The sequence below is a fragment of the Pongo abelii genome, chromosome 14 (assembly GCF_028885655.2).
Source record: "Pongo abelii isolate AG06213 chromosome 14, NHGRI_mPonAbe1-v2.0_pri, whole genome shotgun sequence".
NCBI lineage: Eukaryota > Metazoa > Chordata > Mammalia > Primates > Hominidae > Pongo > Pongo abelii.
In genome coordinates this window covers 73,981,867-74,003,523 of record NC_071999.2, presented here as the reverse complement: position 1 = coordinate 74,003,523, position 21,657 = coordinate 73,981,867, and positions in this window count along the sequence as shown.

Genomic DNA, 21,657 nt, shown 5'->3' with positions numbered 1-21,657 from the left:
GGAAACATGAATGAGAAACACGGATGAAATGCTTGTATAAATAAATGTTGAAAGAAAAGCAGGATATTGTAAAAACCAATGAAGATACTGCACTATGAGCTAACAAATATGAGCAAGTAAATTTTTTGCATGTGAAGTAAACATGTAGAGCAAGAAAGAAACGGAGCATTTTTGTACCTGTTGACTTATCCCATACATTTAAATATTAATAGTTAAGGATTTAACTATTAGCATTAAGTATTTAAAATCAGTTGTAAGGATGCACTGTGTCTATCATGATTTTAGTCTAAAACACTTACTTCATATCCATACCTTAATTTGATTAAGGCTCACATATATATAACTGCCCATAGTGCTGATTTTTGTTTGAAAATAATAGATCTTGTGTCAACCTTTCTTAGTATTTTGTACTAAGAAATGTGGTTTTTTTTTTTTGCTATTTTTTTCTGTTTCTTTTAATTATGTAAAATTCATGAGGTAAATTAGCCGTGTACAGCAGAGAGGAGATATTTTATGTCATTACTGACTAAAGTAAAACCTCATGAGATAGGTTACACTGTCTTTCAAAGGGCCATTGTACTTATTTAGTTATCGTGCAGAAGTGTTTGTATTTTATCAAAGAAAAAAGAAAAAAATCTATAATCACTAATGTCACTGGGGAGTTAAATTCTGAGAATGCACCTAACAAATGTTATGGTTGCCTAAAATAACTGGATGAAAACAATGACTAGGATATAAAACTCAGATACAGTTGGAGGAATAAAATTTATTTCAATATACTATAAACTTTTATTCCACTATGAGCAACATTACTAAGAAAAATATAAAATAACTAGGTTGAAATTTTGGAGAAAGTAAGAAATAAGCTGACATTACATTTCACCTTTTTTTTGTTTTTAGATTTCCAACTGTTTTAGAGTCAAGTGTGCTAATAATGATCAAAATATAAATTGTTTAAATTTTAAAAATTTGCAGAGACATTTTAGCCATACTGATGAATCTGAAATTGCATATTTCTTGAGTGTTTCTTGCCTATATATACATATATATGCCTAAAATGTTTTTTTAAGCAAAGTTTATTCTGCAGGTCTACTAAACTAATTAAAATGAATTGTTCTTTCATCTACAAACCAGCTTCACTTCATTGGGGGTTTCGTCATAGATTTACAAATATAAAATTTAACATATAACAAGTGGCCAAAGTATATTTTATAACTTTATGAATTTTATAACTGGAAGAAACTGGAAGAAAGTATCCTATGAATATACTAAAATAACTACTGTTCTATCAAGAATTTGATCCAAAGCTCATTCCTTGTGGGCATGGTGCACAAAGAAATAAAATTGTGGTTATATAAGTTTGTAGGTATAAAAAGTGATACCTCATAGTTGTTATTCAGTTGACAAAGCATTGACTGTAAGACTCAGTTTCCAAGTCCTAGCTATGGTACTTATCCATGACATAGCTTTGAGTGATTAATTTAAATACTATGTATTATCCTATACAATGCAAATCATGAAATTTCTTTTAAGCTTTGTTTAAAGAATCTTGCATATAAAAGCCCTTGGTAAAATTCTGTGATTATTTTACTTATAGTCATATATGATCTCTAACACTTCAGAGAGCAAAACCAAACATACCCTATACCTGTTAATACAAATAGCATTATTTTGCATAAATGTAATTTCCGAGAAGATAAAAATGTCCTTTGTATTAATTGTTAATATGTCATGAGTCAAATATAAGGCTTCTAACAGCCTTAGTGAACAAAAAAAAAAAAAATGGGAATTGATAACATACAATGAAACTCTAATAAAACGAAGATTTTAAATATTGAATATATATTATAATCATACTATAAAAGGAATTGTAACCATGTTGCTTAAATTTTTTCTAAAATTCAGTGCAGAAGATTCTCTGTAGTCAAAGATTGTACATTCTAAATGTGATTCAGAATGGTGAGGATTTTATTTTACTCATTGAGGAAGGTGTACTTTTATCAATTTCTCTACCAAAATTCCAGTCCCCTAATTCTTCATTCAAATACTAATCTAGGAAATGTGGTGAAGGGATTTTGTAAATGGAGTTGAAGTCCCAAATTAACTAATATTAAGTTAAGGCGATTATCTTGGTGCATGTGACCCAATCAGGTGAACCTTTCAGAAGCAGAATTTTTCCTGGCTGGTAGCATAGAGAGAAAGACAGTTTCAAAGTATGAGGAAGATTTGACATGCTGTGCCTGGCTTGAACTTTGTAGGGATCTTGTGGCAAAGAATATGGATAGCCTCTAAAGCTAAGAGTAGCTCATACATGACAGCAAACAGCAAAAACAAAACCTCAGTCATACAACTTCAAGAAAATACATTCTGTCAATAACCAAAATGATTCTTCCCCAGACACTTTTATGTAAAGTCCTAGCTCAGCCAATACCTTGATTTAAGACTTGTAAAACCCTAAAATGAGATCCTGTAGAACCTGCCTGGATTTCTGATCTACAGAACTATGATATAACAAATAGTATTTCTTCAAGCTGCCAAGTTTGTGGTAATTTGTTACTGAGCAAGAGAAAACCAATACATTCATTCAACAAATTGTTTTTGTGGATCAGCAAGATTTAAGGCACTATATTGAATGATATGATCAAACAAACATTAATCAAATATGAAGGTTGCCCTCTGAAAAATATACAACCTAGTTGAGGAGATGAAATACATAGACAAACAATTACACAATGAGATAGAAAGGCATTTTATAAGATGTATGGAGGAAAATCCTATGGATGCAAAATACTGCTTTGAAGGAAAAAATGATGGGAGTGTTGGTGTTTTGAGACTCTGGAAGGGTGGTTAGGGCTGGGTGAATATGAAGACATACTTTAAAGATAGTCTAATAAAATACTGAATAATCTGAGTGTCTTACATCAGTTGAAAGTATCTATTACTTCCGCATTTTAACAGTAAATATCACCAAGAGGAATTGTGAGAAATAGAATGGAAAAGATAAATTGCAGTTATGTACACATTGAATTATTAACTAAGTAATGTGGACATTATTCTTGAAAAGAGACAGAGCTATTGACAACTTTCATCATGGAAAGGTACTGATTAGAGAAGTAGTACAGAAATAATAAATTGAAAGGATTATAAAATTGATTAGAAAGAGGAAGAGGGTGTCCCCAGAAAACCAGGTCAAGGATCTATTTAAATATCTTATTATGTAAAATGTGGCCTTAAATATATGTGGTGACAGTAGAAATAAATAGGAACAGATAGCTTGGACAGATAATACAAGGTTATAAAAAAGGTGAAAAGGAAAGAGAGAAAAGATCTGTCTATTATCTATCTTTCTGTCTATCTATATCTTCTTTTCTTAATTATTATCTTACTTTAAGTTCCAGGATACAAGTACAGAACGTGTAGGTTTGTTACGTAGGTATACATGTGCCATGGTGGTTTGCTGCACTTATCAACCCATCATCTAGGTTTTAAGCCCCACATACATTAGCTGTTTGTCCTAATGCTTTCCCTCTCCTCGTCCCCCACACACCAACTGGCCCTGGTGTGTGTTGTTTGCCTCCGTATGTCCATGTGTTCTCACTGTTCAACTCCCACTTATGAGAGAGAACATGCAGTGTTTGGTTTTCTGTTCCTGTGTTAGTTTGCTGAGGATGATGGCTTCCAGCTTCATCCATGTCCCTGCAAAGGGCATGATGATCTCATTCCTTTTTATGCCTGCACAGTATTCCATGGGGTATATGTACCACATTTTCTTCATCCAGTCTATCATTCATGGGCATTTAGGTTGGTTCCATATCTTTGCTATTTTAAATAGTACTGCAATAAACATACATATGCAAGTGTCTTTATAGTAGAATGATTTATATTCTTCTGGGTATATACCCAGTAATGGGATTTCTGGGTCAAATAGTATTTCTGGTTCTAGATCCTTGAGGAATAGCCACACTGTCTTCCACAGTGGTAACACTAATTTACATTTCCACCAACCGTGTAAAAGCATTCCTATTTCTCCACAGCCTCACCAGTATCTATTGTTTCTTGACTTTTAATAATCGCCATTCTGACTGGCATGAGATGGTATTTCATTGTGGTTTTAATTTGCATTACTCTAATGATCAGTGATGTTGAGCCTTTTCATATGTTTGCTGGCTGCAAAAGTGTCCTCTTTTGAGAAGTGACTTTTCATATCCTTTGTCCACTTTTTGATGAGGTTGTTGTTGTTTTTTTTCTTGTAAATTTGTTTAAGCTCCTTGTATATTCTGGGTATTAGACTTTTGTCAGATGGGTAGATTGCAAAACCGTCATCTGTTCACCGTTTTACAGATTCCTGGACAATAGCCAATGGTCTTGGTTCCTGGCCCAGCAAATAGAAAATGGACAATTTCTTTATTCCAAGGAAAAGAACTATGGAGATGGTCCACTCAGCATCAACTGGTGAGTTATTCTCCTCAAAATTTGGGTCATTCATGTCTCTGCTGCTACCAATGCTAATATGCCAAAGGCTCTCTTCAATGATGAGACTGATAAACAGGACCAAATTTCCCTTTCTCAATCTTCCTCAGTTCTATCACCATGGGCAGTCTGGGCCCATGAGCCATCTAGGAGTCCTTTCTCTGATGGATTGTGCCAAAGCTAAAGGACTTTCTTCAGTACAACTCATGGTGAAATCAGCTGTTGATAGATGTATATGTTCTGGTGAAATCTGTCATTGGCAACTCATGATACTGAAAAAATAACAAAATATTTCACCCCAAATATAATTTTTTGCCATATTTTGAGATGGTTGTTCTGAGGGCCTACAAACAGAAGAAACTTTTGCAAAGGTATCTTCTGTGGGGCAAATTTGCATTTTAGAGAAAGTCTGCATTGATATAGTCAGGCTTTCTCTAAAGCCCTCCCTTATCCAGGTTTAGGAAGGATTAACTAGGAGTCTGACATTTTAAAAGTCTTAAAGTAACATTTACTATCTATTTTCTCTGAGGGCAGCTACATGTGACATTTCATCTATGTAACAAGATCACCTTTACTATCCAGGGCACATTTTCTCCTCTTCTCATAACCTATTTTGCCACCGTAACCTGTTTTGCAATGATCCAAGCCCCTACTTTTTCTGTAACCTTAAGATGGTATAAAAGCATCAACCATGTGAGTTCTTATATTTTCTAGGACTCCAGTGCATGTTAATAAATGTGTACATCTTTTATTTCATTAACCTGCTTTTTTGCTAGTTGATTTTCAGTAAAACTTCAGAGGGCAAAAGGAAAACCTTCCCTTGGCCCCAACAAAATATAGCAATATTCCCTGGAGAAATATTCTCTACAGTGGATGGCAAGTAGATTATATTGGACTGCTTCTCCCTTAAGCAGCAGTCACGTGTTGTGGTCTAGCTAGATAGATACCTATAATTACCTCCTTCTGTCTTTTCTAACTGTACATGCTACAGATGAAACAATCACTGACCTTGCTAAAAACATCCTAATACCCTTCTGGACTCTGACATTATTGATTCAGATCAGGGATCTCATTTTACAGCACAAGCAGTGCAACAGTGGGCCCTGGAACAGGGTATTCAATGGAATTTCCATCTGTTATATAGCCCCCTGGTGACCAGTTTAATGAAAAGACATCACAGTCATATGAAACAACAGATTTTTAAACTTCAGTCTAGCAAATGGACCCCTAGCTGGGTCTCAGTTTTGGAATAATCTGTAATTTCTCCTACTTTGAAATATTTGGGCAGACTTACATGACGTATAAATTTTTACAAGCCTCTTCATAGCCCTTTTCTGTGTTTAAAAGGGGATATGTCTCATTTTTACGTTGATGAAGATTCTTTATATATCAGGCCCTTCAATCAAACCTCTTTCTATGAATATCAATTTTCAAACAGCCCATGTCACAAGGCCTGTATGCCATATCAAAAGTGGATATTCTCCTAATGGTAGATTTCTCTACAGGTCTGGAACTTGTCCACTTGTTACAGGACCCACTTGAACCTAAATTTTCACTGTTAAAAATATTCAGGACTATTCAAGTACAAAGGACAGATGATAAATATGGCCTCCCTTTCCAATTCCCTTCAAGATATTAAAACTATTGCTCCAGGGCCATTTCCACAAATGGTGGGGACTACCCAGAAAGGGGATAAGCGATTCCATTTGGTAAAAGAAAAGCGCACTGGAAAATAATGTTGGAAGCAATACCCTGCCCCACCATGATGAAACTAGAAACTCCTTCTTGGTAATAATGCATGTTGGAGAGAAAGAAATGTCAAACAGCAAAATGATTGTAAGATGCAACAGCACACCTTTATGTTGACTCTTGGTTTTGTTTTCATTGTTTTGTGTGTTTTTATTGGTTTGCAGTTCAGAGGCTCAAACCTACCAAATAAGACATTGTTTTAATCAAACATTACAAATGCTGAGGCCTGCATGGCACCAAGTTTGGCTAATACTAGTCTTGAAGCCCAAAGACCATCATGGCAGCTTTCCTATCACCAACCAAAAGACTGAGTCAAAAGGTCAATAGTAACTGCCTAATGGAGGGTCTGCCTACGGGCTAATGCTGTAGCTCCAACCTCAGCCATGGGTATGGTAGACATGCCCTCATTCAATTAACCAATTCCACCAAACAGGCCATACGATTTAAAATCTATTTGAATCTCTTTCTGGTAGAACCCTTTTCATCATCCAACTGGACAAAACCTTGGACTATTAGGAGCCTTTAGATTCAACCATCATTAATTGGAAATTTAACTGTAGTAGTTGGGCCCTGGTGTTTTGGTCCAATTATGGCAGGATCATAGCTGCTGGCATCACATCTGCTAGCTGTGTGATCAAAAAGCCTCTTGATTTAAAAGATATCCCCAAGTCAAGCTGCAAGTCCCATTTTCTTCAAATTCTACAAGTGTCTCAGTGTCATTACATCCTGCAGCCACAAAAACATAACCACATAAACACAAATTGATATCCAGTTAGGAAGGATACTCCAGTCCCACACCATCCTAGCCCAAGAGATTGCTGTAGAGAAAGCATTGTCTCAGAAGACGTCACCTCAGCCCAAATCCAAGAAATTGCTAAGAGATTACTTTGCCCCTACCTCTTATCAAACTATTGGCAATCCCAACTATACCAGAACTAGAAAAATCTCACCACGAGATTCCAGACATTGTTGTTTCTCCAGTGACTGATCACATTGCGAAATCTTGTTTGAAAAGGCAGGACCCACCAGACTGGAGTGATTTTTCAGACATTGGCATTTGTTTGCCCTGCAGCTCAACCTTGCTTTGCAATAGCTATAAAACTGTAAAGTTCACCCCCTCTGATTGTAATTCCAACTTGTACCTTTTTTAAGCCTCCATGAGACCAAGTCCAATGCCTCTGTAATGTCTCCAAGGCTAATGTTCTGCTAATATCACTCATCATTTTTGTCTAAAGGGAGAACTTACCAAAATATTCATATTGCGTCCTCTCCTAGGTAAAACAAAATAATTCTGTTGGCCTCTCAATGTTCTATTTATTCATCTATATCATCTCCCCCTTCTTCTTCCTCATTAATAAACATCCACAGAGGCATTGCAGTCTCTCCCATTATCATAGTGCTCATATCTCTAACCCTCCAGAATACTATATGGTAAACACAGTCTAAATCCATCATCCTAGTCCCTGGGCTACTTACATAGACATCCAACATACACATACATTTAAATGATCTAGCCTTTCACGTATTGACGCTCCATAATTATTAATTTTTTTCATCAACTTGCTTCCACATATATCACACCACACATTTATCCAGCTGTGTGATGGATAAATATAGGAAGATAAAAACCTCTTCCCATCCAGGCGCGGTGGCTCACGCCTGTAATGCCAGCACTTTGGGAGGCCGAGGTGGGCGGATCACAAGGTCAGGAGATCGTAGCCATCCTGGCCAACACGGTGAAAGCCCGTCTCTACTAAAAATGCAAAAAGAAATTAGCCAGGCATGGTGGAGGGCACCTGTAGTCCCAGCTACTCGGGATGCTGAGGCAGGAGAATGGCGTAAACCCGGGAGGCAGAGCTTGCAGTGAGCCAAGATTGCACCACTGCACTCCAGCCTGGGTGACAGAGCGAGACTCTCCATCAAAAACAAAAAAACAAAACAAAACAAAACCAAAAAAAACCTCTTCCCAACTGAACCTCCCTTGCATCTGGGGAACTGCTTCATGATAAATGTCAACTACTTTCATGTTTTCTAAATACACAGCACATATGAGCTACCTAATGGAAAACTCCACACTGTTATCACATGCCCCCCAAAAAGCACTGCCCTTCTCTAGTCTTCCTTAATAATTCTAAATTATATAAGGCAAGGTGCAATTTCCCAATCTAAAGACAATGTTATAGGGTTATAGGGTTATAGTTCGGCCCAACAAAAAAACACAATGTTCATCCTCTCTACTGTGGATGTGTTCTAAAGTATTTATCCTTCCTCTACCCCAAAGCCACAAATCACATCCATGCATTCGAATCTTTCTTGGCCTTCCTGTTTATACAAATTTCAATTATTCTTCCCTCACCCTAACCAAACATCAACAATGTGCTACATTCATACCTATAATATTTGAAGTTGCCACCACTTTGGGACTTAATGGAATGGATGCAGGAACCATCACTCTTAGTAAATAATAAAAAATAATTAACACTAACCTAAAACGTCCAAAACTCTAGTTTTTCAAGTATGCTAAATACTAGACCTACTTAAATAAGGCTAGGAAAAAAATTACAAAAATAGGTTTTAGTAATAAATCATCACTTAATTATTTATTAGCTAATCAAAGGGGTGTTTATAATATTGATATTTATATGTGGATTAACAACATTAATGAAGCGGCCACTCTAACAGAATGTATGAGCCATGAAATCATCATAATAACATAACCCACAATTTTAACATATTTTGTAACTCAACCAAAATATTACTGGAGGCCCTTGTCATGACTAATTTATTCTTTTACTTAACTCCAAACAAATGAAATCCTGGTTAATAGCTGACCTTCAGGGAATCTCCATGCTTTTACTTGGTTTATTTATCCTTAATGTCATAGAAAAAGTTTTCCATGCTGTTTAGAGCAACAGATGTCCTGCTTTCTGGAAGTCTTCTCTACTATTTGGACCAATCAGATATCCAAAATTATCCAGCTCAAAATTGATATCAAGACATCAAGACATCAATTGTAGTATAATAATTGATGAGTGTTGCCTTGACCTGGGTTTGAAGTTATGGCTAAAATCCTCAGAGCTCCTTCTTGGGCAGTTTGCTGAGTCCCCACTCTGAACACATCCCACTCTCTGAGACCACTATGCACAGACCACAACTATCCTTCTTCTCCAAGATCCAACACTCTGGGATCAGGACCTAAGCAAGTAGGGACAGCTGCTGTGCCCAGTTGTTCACAGAATTGTTCAAATTAGCCAAAGCCTGGTGAACTTTAGCTTCCCCTTCCTTATTTGTCATATATAAGTTGCCCCTACGACACAAGATAATTGTTACACTGTGTCCATTTACAAATCCTTGTACAATCCTGTATGTCAGCCTTCTCTACTTTGGAGCTGTAAATAACCAAGACTTCTGCCTTTCATCTATCTGTCATTGTGTTGTGCTCCACAATCAAATAAATGTTTAAATCTTATTGAACACACAAGAGATACAGGGGTGGTAGCTCTTATAAAGTACTTGTACTACAAATAAAACAGTGTTGGTTATTAGGAGGTGAACATAAATTATTTAAATCCTAGTGCAAACACTAAAAAAAAATTTAAAAAGGAAAAAATAATATGTCAAAGAGGAGACAATGTAGAATCAAATAAAGTGCTCAATTAAAGTCAGAGTATCGAAAAAAAGAAGCAGGAAAAGAAATAACAAATGTTATGAGTAAAAAAGAATTACAATGATGACATATTTTGCTCCAATTATATCTATAATTCCTTAAATATGAATGGTATAAATACAACAGTTGAAAGACAGAAATTGTCAGATTGTATTTTAAAAATAAATAAACAAAATAAAAAGATCCAATGGCTCAACCGTATGATGTTTATAAGAAACACTCTTTAAATATAAAGATACAGGTTAAAAAGAACGAGATGAAACAATATATGCCATACTAGCTCTATTCAAAAGAAAACTAGGATAGAAATATTAATTTCAAAAAAGTGACTTCTGAATAGGAAAGACTATAAGAGATAAAGAGGTACATAACATAATATTAAAGGGGTCAATTCTCCAAGAAGACATAACAATCTTAAACATGTGCACACTAACAATGAAGCATCAAAATACATAAGGCAAAAACTGATATAACTGAATAAAAACAAATACACAAATCTATTATTGTCAGAGAATTTAACACAGCTCGCTCAATCACTGATAGATGAAGCAGACAAAAAATCAGTAAGGATGTAGATTACATGAATAGTATTATCAATAAATTTGACACAAACCAACATATAGACCAACACAAATAGAAAGCCCAGAAATAAAACTTCATAAATGTTGTCAAATGATTTTCCACAAGGTTACCAAGACCAATCAATGAGAAACGACAGTCTTTCAACAAGGGTGGAAACATCCTTGAAGACTAGATCCCTGGACTCATGGATGTCATTTTGTTTTGTTTGACTTTAAAAGAAAAAAAACTTACCAACCATCTAAGAATCTCCAGGGTATATAGTGCCTTAAGATAACCTCATGATTGATTGTTCCAACCTTTAGTTTAAGTTATTCTTTTTTAAACTGAAAATGTTGAAGACTGTAGGTAAATGAATAAATAAGTAAGCTAACAAGCAGGCCTGTGTACTTGGAATGGACCCATATTTTCTTCCCCATTTGCAGGGCCTGCATTCCTTTTCTCAAATTCAAAATAGTGGTGGAGTTTCCTGTCTCACGCCCATCCTAACTGTTCTTATACAGTCTATTGCTATGATCTATCTGGCATAATCAACACATTTTGAAGAGTCCCTGGAACAAATCAGATGTTTATTAACTGTTTTTACTCAATGAATGGATCTGTGATGAAGACTGCCTTTTTACTGCATCTTGCTATATTTTTCAAGTACCATATTCTACTTGTTGAAATTCATTTTGTTGCAGAATCTGCAACAGTCACTGTCTCCTGGTTTATGCCTTGCTTACTATGAGTAGGTCAATATTCACATCATTTTCCAACTCTAATTTTACCCACTGCAAAGAAAATAAACCAGATTAAGTTTGCACAATGCATCTTTTAAAAGTACTACTTTGTTTCACACAGAATCCATTGATTTTCAGTACTGAAGATCTATTCCCCTACTGAGCTGGCATGTTGGCATAACTTTTAAGACACCAACTAATGTGGGCTTTGTTAATGGAAACAAAACAAAATTAAACAAAATTAGTTTTTCATTGAACTTCCCTGACTGCATTGATTTGTAAAGTCAAGCTTGTAGAAGATAATTCAGCGGTATGAGGTTTGTTAAGATTAGTAAAAAAATTTTGTAACCTATACATATAACACAACACCTGATTTTAAAAATGAGAGATTTTACAGCTTTTATTATGTATGTATATATGTATGTATGTATTTATTTCGAGACAGGGTGTCTATCACCAACTCTGGAAAGCAGTAGTACAATCATGGCTCAATGCCGCCTTGAACTCCTAGCCTCAAGTGATCCTCTCACCTCAGCCTCCCAAAGTGCTGGAATTGTAGGCATAAGCCACCATATACCCAGCCTATCTTTTATATGACAAAATATACAGTGAAATGCATTATCGTTAATACATTTTAAGTGCGAAGAAGAAAATACTGAAAAGAATAAACATACATATCAGTGAGTAATAGTCAAATCTATTTTTTAATTGGTCATTTAAAGGCAGAATTTTTTTCTGAAGGCATCATCCAAAAAAACAACAAAAAGCCGTATCTTCCCCATTGCTCGTAAGTTTCTCTCTGCTTCTGACCATTGTCTCAGAAAATGCCTTAAAAAGTAGGTTCAAGACCTGTCTTGTCCCAAGTAGAGTATGTAAATGGGTTGATAAATTCAACTATGTAATAAATTAATGCTTAATTAAAATTTTTGAATAAATGACTAAAGTGACAGCAGTCTGAGGCTGGCAGAAATGTCCAGAATCTATCAGAATCTATCAGGTTCTATCGATAGGTTTTCAGGATAGTTACTACTATTCTGTACTTAGGATTATAAACCTCATTTTAGAAGTAGGGAAACTAAGGCAAAGAAATGTTAAATAACATTAAAATAAAATACCCTGCCTCGGGACTAGATAAATAAGAAAAGAGAAGTTACAAAAAACTTTATAATCCCAGTTTGTTCATTCAATAATTTTTTAAAATACTTATGCTATGCTAAACCTACTCCTTTTTACTTTATTGTTCATCATTATTGTACATACAGTTAAATTTCCAATTCCTGGAAACATAAAACTCCCAAGATTGATCCAGGAATTAACAGAAATTCTGAACATACCAATAATGAGCAATGAAATTTATTCAGTAATTTAAATAAAAGCACTTACCAACTAAAAAAAGCTGTGGGTCGGATAGATTCACAGCTGAATTCTATCAGTTGCACAAAGAAGAACACTACCAATCATATTAAAATGATTCCAAAAAATTGAGGCAGAGAATTCCTCCCTAACTCATTCTATGAAACCATTATAAACCTGATACCAAAATCTGGCAAAAACACAACAACAACAACAAAAGAAAACTACAGGTCAATATCTCTGATGACCATAGATGCAAAAATCCTCAACAAAGTATGAGCAAATCCAGATCCAGTAGCACATCAAAAAGTTAGTTGACCACTATCAAGTGAGCTCTGTTCCTCGGATGCAAGGATGGTTCAACATAACAAATTAATAAATGTGATTCACCACATAAAGAGAAATATATACAAAAAACATATGATCATCTCAATAGACACAGAAAAAGCATTTGATGAAACTCAACATCCCTTCATGATAACAGTCCTCAAAAACTAGACATCAAAGGAACATACCTCAAAATAATAAAAGCCATCTATGACAAAGCCACAGCCAACATCATACTGAATAGGCAAAAACACTACCCCTAAGAACTGAAACAAGACAAGGATGTCCACTCTGATCACTCCTATTCAATACAGCACTGGAAGTCCTAGACAGAGCAATTGGGCAAGAAAAAGAAACCAAAAGCATCCAAATGTGAAGAAAGGAAGTCAAATTATCTCTCTTTGCTGATGATACAATTTTACACCTAGAAAATCCTAAAGATTCCACTAAAAGACTACTAAAACTGATAAACAACTACAGCAAAGGCTCAGGATACAAAATCAACATAAAAATAAGCAGCATTTCTAAACATCAGTAATGTTAAAGCTGAAGGCCATACCAAGAACTCAATCCTATTTACAGTGGCCACAAAAAAATACCTAGGAGATGAAAGATCTCTACAAAGAAAACTAAAAAACATTTCTGAAAGAAATCATACATGACACAAATAGAAAAACATCCCATGCTCATGGGATGAAGGAATCGATCTAATTTAAATGTCCGCATTACTCAAAGGAATCTACACTATTACTATCAAATTACCAATGTCATTTTTCACAGAATTGGAAAAAAAAAACCTAATCTAAAATTCATATGAAGCCCAAAAGAAAAAAAAAAACCACAAATACCCAAAGCAATCCTAAGCCAAAAGAATAAACTCAGAGGCATTATATTATCTGACTTCAAACTATACTACAAGGCTACACTAAAAAGCAGCAGGATATTGGTGAAAAAAATAGAGCCATGAAACAGAATAAAGGCCCCTGAGTAAAGTCACATACACCTACAACCAACTGATCTTCGACAAAGTTGGCAAAAATAAACAGTGGAGAAAGGAATCCCTTCAACAAATCCTCCTTTGAAAACTGGCTAACCATAAGCAGAAGAATGAACCTGGACCCCTACCTTCCACTATATACAAAAATTAACTCAAGATTGATTAAATAATTAAATATAATAAAAATTATGAAAATTCTACAAGAAAACCTAGGAAATGCTCTTTTAGACATTGGCCTAGGTGAAGAATTTTTTTATGAAGACCCCAAAAGCAAGTGCAACAAAATCAAAAACAGACAAATGGGACTTAATTAAATCAAAGAGTCTCTGTACAGCAAAATAAATTATCAACAGAGTAAATAGACAAACTACAGAACGGGAAAAACATTTGCAAACTATGCATCCCATAAAGGTCTAATATCCAGAATCTATAAGAAACTTAAACCCCATTAAAAAGTGGGCAAAAAAACAAACAGACATTTCTCAGAAGACAGACAAGTGGCCAAAAAACGTGTTACAAAATGCTACAACATCTCTAATTATCAGAGACACAAATCAAAGCCACAATGAGATACCATGTCACACCAGTCAGAATGGCTAGTATTAACAAGTCAAAAAGTCACCAATGTTGGCTAGTTGCAAGGAAAAGGAAATACGTACACACTGTTGGTAGGAATGCAAATTAGTTCATAGCCTGTGGAAAACAGTTTATATGCTTCTCAAGTAACTAAAAATAGAACTAACTATCAACCCAGTAAAGCCATTACTGAGTATATACCCAAAGGAAAATAAATTGTTCTATCAAAAAGACCTATGCACCTGTATGTTCCTGGCAGCACCATTCACAATAGCAGAGGTATGGAATCAACCTAGGTGCCCATGAATGGTGGACTGTATAAAGAAATGTGGTACATATACACCATGGAACTATAGAGAAAAATGAAATCAAGTTCTTTGCAGTAATGTGGATGGAGCTGGAGGCCATTATTCTAAGTGAATTAACATAGAAATAGAAAACCAAATATTGCATGTTCCCACTTATAATCAGGAACTAAATATTGGATTCACACAGACATAAACAGAGGAACAATAGGCACTGGGAACCCCAAAAGGAAGGAGGAAGGGAGAGGAGCAAGAGCTGAAAAACTCCCTATTGGGTACTGTGTTTACTATTTGGGTGATAGGAGCAATAGAAATCCAAACCTTAGCATTATGTAATATACCCTTGTAACAAACCTGCACATGTTTGTGCAGAATATAAAATAAAAACCATAATAAATATAGTTACATTAAAAAACATATTTCAGGCCGGGCGCAGTTGCTCATGCCCGTAATCCCAGCACTTTGGGAGGCTGAGGACGGTGGATCACCTGAGGTTAAGATTTCGAGACAAGCCTGGCCAACATGGTGAAACCCTGTCTCTGCTGAAAATACCAAAAAAAAAAAAACCAAAAACAGCAAAGCATAGTGGCACATGCCTGTAATTCCAGCTATTCAGGAGGCTGAGGCAGGAGAATCACTTGAACCCAGGAGGCGAAGGTTGCAGTGAGCTGAGATCCCACTACTGCACTCCAGCCTGGGTGACGCAGCAAGACTCTATCTCAAAAAAAAAAAAAAAAAAAAAATATATATATATATATACACATATTTATATATATATACACACACATTATATATACATATACATACACATATATATACACACACATATACACATATATATACATACATGTATATATATTTCAGCCAGTCTTAAAAAAGCATAGAGATGTTTTCTATTTTTAAAATAAATTTTATATGGAATTTTGATTATCAGAGCAGCAGCTGCTTAGGAGAATATAGTTTAAAAAGTGTCCACATGTTCAGAGCATACATGCCATATACTAGCACCTAGTCAACTTATTTACAGCTTCTCTTTTAAGATAAAAAAATACAGAAAAACATCAAATTTTACAAGATTAACACAGACCAATTCAATTATATTAATATCTCAAGTTAAATGTTGACTGTATTTATGCCAAATATGAGTTTCTCCTTAAAGACTAATCCTGGTACACTTTGTTTGTACTAATACATTTTAATTTGATGGTGTGGGTTTTAAGATAATGTTGCACTGATGGAAATATTCTGTTCAAACAGGTCTCTGGTCAAAGTAGATAAATGAATCATAGTCACAAGTTACATTCTTGAATATACAGCGTCTATTTACATATTAAATCAGTATTTTCAAATATTTATGAGAAGGAACAGGAGAATTTTCTTGTATTTATATTTTATCTTAGACTTGAAACATGCTCTACTAATTTTTATCCTTTCATTTGTTTGTCTAGATTGCATTTATTCCTCTTAGACACAGATACCAGTTGCTATTTCAGTACAAAATGTAATATATTCTAAGAGTTGTACAAATTTATTTAAAAGGACACAAAAATTGAAGTAATTTAAAACCCTGTATTATTCTGCAAGATTTATAATGTACCTCTGTTCAGTGTCACCTATAAAAGGCCATGGTAATGAAACAAGGAATCAAAGTCTAGCTCTTTAAATTTAAAATTTGCCAGATATAATTTTTTTGTCTTGTGGAAAGTGTAAGTTTAATCCTGCTAAAGAGAAAGTTATAAAATTAGAAATTGCTAGAGTAGCCAACTGACAATACACTATTACCATATGTACGTTATCTCACTGAGCTTCAGAGATCCTTGCCCCTGTAACTTATAATCTGGCTATGCACACCTTCTTGTAATCTTACGTAGTAACTGTCTCAAAGAGAGAACTTAATCAGCTATTTACCATGATTCTGGATATCTGAGAGTCTCAGGCAAAAATTCTAGATCCAGAAAAAAAAGCAATGTTTCAATAGATCACATTGAACAGACAAGTTGAAAATATGCATACTTTCTCATCCAGTTACTTCTCATGTTTATTCCTAATAGAACATGGCATGTTTACATCAGTAGATATGCACAATAATCCAAAACAGTATTATCTGTTAAAGTCTAAAACTGTATACAACCCAAATGTATATATGTGTAAGAAAGCAAATTGTGATGCATTTATACACTAAACATAAATGAAGTACACATGCGACCACATACATGAATATTGCAAACATTTTATAAAGTTAAACAAATTTAGACACCAAATAATACACCTTTTGCTTCCACATATAATATCCAAAAGACACAAAACTAAACCATAGTTGTGTCAAAAGATATGAATAGCTGGTAAGCTATGCTTTTAAGGTTTGTGCATGTTTCTATACATGTGCTATATTTTGTAAAAATATTTTTTAAAGATTTTTTTTAAAGAGTGAGGTATAAAAAGGTGCTGACAAGCTCTATTATATGCATGAGTTGTGTTCACTTATGGCTGTATCTTGTTGAAGGCTGCAATATTGCCAGGGTATCCTATATCAGCTAATAATATAAATCTCAAGATAAAATGTGTTAAATGATAAGGACACAAGTATATCATATAATCAGGAATCCACAGAACAGGTAAGTTTCATGGCTGATTTACTTGGTGGCTCATTATTTTCGCTGGTGGTTCAAGTTCATTTGGTTTCTGTACCCTCTCATCCAGTGTGAGACGACAAATCCCCTAGCAAGTTGGGCCTATTTTGGCCTTTCTGTGCAATCATTTTTAGAATTGATTATTTCATTATTTGAAGATGTATTTATCCCCACAAAAGGCATATAAAGGAAAACTTTATAATCCAAAACTTTTAACATCCAGTTATTGCTTCTAACTCCACATCAAGGTAACCCCACATCAAGGATTTACTATATGCAGTACAATGACTCTCATCCAACAGAGCATTTATCTACTTGCAACAGACAACCTGGCAATTAAAATGTCTCATTTGCTTATAAAAGCATAAAAATCCCGGAATTATCCAGTGAAGTTTGTTTTAGTGTAGATGCACGCAATAAACATCTGCTACAAAAGCTCGCGTGATTTCCTGAGGGACAGACATGACAAGGAACACTTGGCCTGGCAATGAATAATTTTTCTTTGGTCAGCTAATTTATTTAGTACTCTGAAAATCTAAGAAGTGTTATTATGTTCAATTTTTCCATCTGATTTGGGACTGAGAGGACTCTCTTTTTGGATACTATACTTCACTATATATTTTCTGATAATGAGATAGTTCAGAACTATTTGGATTGCTTTATCCATTCAAAGGTCAAAAGGATATTGTTGGGCAACATTTGGATTTTTTTCAGCAATACAACTCCCTTAAAATAAAGAATTCCCTAACACAGAGTGTCAACACTAAGAAGGATGTGGAGGGTTACTATAGTAGGGGGCTAGCCTGGAGTGGGATAAGTAAAAGATCCACACCAAAGTACAGCCTAGCATAGGGTGTTAGAGCTCAGGCAGTTAGGAGAGCTTACATGTAAGAGGCTGGTCTGTGCAGAGTGTCAGAACATAATCAGGTGAAGAAGGTGTTTAAAGGGGGGCAGCAGTTTAGCATAGGTTGTCAAATCAAGAGGAGTGAAGAATATATCTATATAGAAAAGGAGACACCAGGCGCGGCGGCTCATGCCTGTAATCCCAGCACTGAGGTCAGGAGTTAGAGACCAGCCTGACCAATATGATGAAGCCCCGTCTCTACTAAAAAAAATACCAAAAATATCTGGGCATGGCATCATGCACCTGTAGCCCCAGCTCCAGCTACTCGGGAGGCTGATACAAGAGAATTGCTTGTTGAACCCGGGAGGTGGAGGTTGCAGTGGGCCAAGATCATGCCACTGCACTCCAGCCTGGGCGACAGAGTGAGACTCTGTAAAAAAAAAAAAAAAAAAGGAGCTAAAGGAAATAAAAAAAAAATGGTTTCACATAGGGAGTATGATGGTCTGAATTGTGCTGTCCCCAGTTCCTATGTTAAAGCCATAAACCCTAGCAACTTAGAATGTGATAGTATTCAGACATAGGGTCTTTATATAGATGGGAGTTAATATAAAGTCATCAGGATGGTCCCTAGTCCAATATGACTGATATCCTTATGAGAAAAGGAAATCTGGACACAGACATGCAAGAGGGAAGACAACGTGAAGGCACAGGGAAAGGGCAGCCATGTACAAGTGAAGGAGAGAGGCCAGGAACAGATCCTTCCCCCATCGCCCTCAGAAGAAACAAACCCTCATGACACCTTGAATCTCAGACTTCTAGCTTTCAGAACTGTGCAAAAATAAGTTGCTGTTGGTCAAACCATCCGATTTATGGTATTTGATTATGGCATGCTTAGGAAACTAACACAGGAGTAGTAGTCAAGCAAGAAAATATATTAAGGCTTATGGGAGCCAAGTTTCTCACAGTCATATAAGGAAGTTATAGATATGGGAAGAAAAAAACTACAACCTGATAGTTTGTATTCAAATTAGAAATGATAGTATGAACTCACATACTTCTGTGTGTATCTTCTGTCCAGTATTCTGCCCAGGCCTGCAAACAGCAGCATCACACATACAATCTACAACTCAGTTATTGAATACAAACTTCCTCTAAAAAACAAACTAAAAAAACAAACTAGGGTTCTTTAGAGTAATGTCTGATTTGAGTTCAGTGTCAGAAGAACATAATTAATTTGAAATACTGGTTGTATACCAGAAAGTGAAGAATTACTTTAAGAATGATGGGGAGGGCTGGGTGCAGTGGCTCATGCCTGTAATCCCAGCACTTTTGCAGGCTGAGGTGGGAGGATCACCTGTGGTCAGGAGTTCGAGACCTCATGGCTGATATGGTGAAACTCCATCTCTACGAAAAACATAAAAATTAGCCAGGAGTGGTGGTGCATGCCTGTAATCCCAACTACTCAGGAGGCTGAGGCAGGAGAATCGCTTGAACTCAGGAGGTGGAGGTTGCAGTGAGCCAAGATTGCGTCACTACACTCCAGCCTGGGTGACAGAGTGAGACTTCGTCTCAAAAAAGAAAAAAAAGAAAAGAATGATGGGAACATGCCAGAAAGATATAGTCAGCTTGGAGATATTCTCACAAGCCAAACGTGGTACAATCTGAGCATCGCCATAGGGAATGATAGGGCTATTGCCAATATAACAATCAGAAAGCTATAAGCCAGGAAGAATATAAATAAGTAGATTGAAAATTGGATAATGAAAGGTGTATTTACAAAGTTTTGAAAGTTCATTTCCACAAAATATTTTAAAATACAATGGAAACTGAGTAACTCTATAATCAAGAAGGCTAGCAGGCATTATCTTAAACAAGAAATTGTTCATATTGCTTGTTCGGACGAATCGGAAACATGTAACACCTTAGAGAATGAAATAAGAATAAAGCAGTCTTTCTGCTGTGATATTCCTACCAATTATGTTATTATCTGGATCTAATTCTAAAGAAACATTGTGCAAACCCTTGTTGAAGGACATTTATAAACAATTGTCCTATAATCTTCAAAAATGTGAAGGTTATGACAGGCAACCAAAGACTTAAGTGAGTTAACAGATGTAAAGCTTAATTTCCTGTGCCTGTTCTGGTACATATTTTCCAAATAAATGATGGGTATTAGTAATGTATGTTGTCTTAAAGGATATGAAATTTACAGAATAAATTATTTTGTACATTGTATTATTATAACATATCTAGATTTCTCTTCAAAATTATATTTTGCCTTTTCTGAACAATCAGAAAGCAGCTCTAAAGTCATATATTTCCTTTTGGCTTTTCAATAATCAAATACTGTATATGGTTTGTCACTTTCATGAAAATGCATTTTTGTCATGAAAATATATTTATGAAGCTCCCTCACTTACTTATAAATATTTTAAAATTTAATTTAATTTTGGTGAGAACACAACGTAAAATCTGCCCCTTTAACAAAATTTTAAATCTACAACATAATATTGTTAACTATAGGTAAATATTTTCAATATCTGATTCAATTTAAGAAATGGAATTGTTAGGGCTGTGTTCTAATTACGCTTTTGAAAAAAGCTCAAAAAAACTTTCAAATTTGATGAAAACTGTAAAGTAACTGATATAATAAGCTCAACCCCACTCAAAACACATATGAAAAAAAACTACCTCCAGTTACAGTATAATTATATTTCCCAAATCCATAAAAATTGAAAAACAAAGCAAAACAAAAAAGTGTTATCTGATAAATTAACAAAAGATATAATAAAAATATTTAATGCAAACAATTTGAAAAACAAAATAACAATAACCATCAAATTAAACATAAATGATCTAAATATCCCAATTACAAGGCTGAGATTTTCAGATTGAAGAAAGTAGAGACCCATTCTACGTTATCTAAAAGTAATCCACTTTAAATGTACAAAACAAATGTTTTTAAAAGAAAGGCTTGAAAAAGATATAAAATGCTTACATCAATACAAATAAACCTGGTATTACTATATGTGCATCAGACATAATAGATTCCATAGCAAACACTATTACAAATAATTAAAATGTACTTTTATAAGAATACAGTTGTCATTTCTTCAAGCAGACATATGTGCCAAAAAGCTGACGGAACTGCAAAGTCAAATAGATAAATACATCATTATAATAAATTTAAATACCTTGTCTTCATAATTTATAGAACAATTATACAGAAACTGCATATGAATATAAAATATGACTATCCACCAACTTGACCAAATTATCACTTATATAAGATCCCACTCAAGAATAGTGGAGACATATTCTTTTCAGTCATGCACAGGATGCTTACCAACATATCACAATACGGGTCATACCACAAGCTTTGATAAATATGTAAAAATTAAAATCATATAAAGATGGTCTCTGATAACTACAAAATAT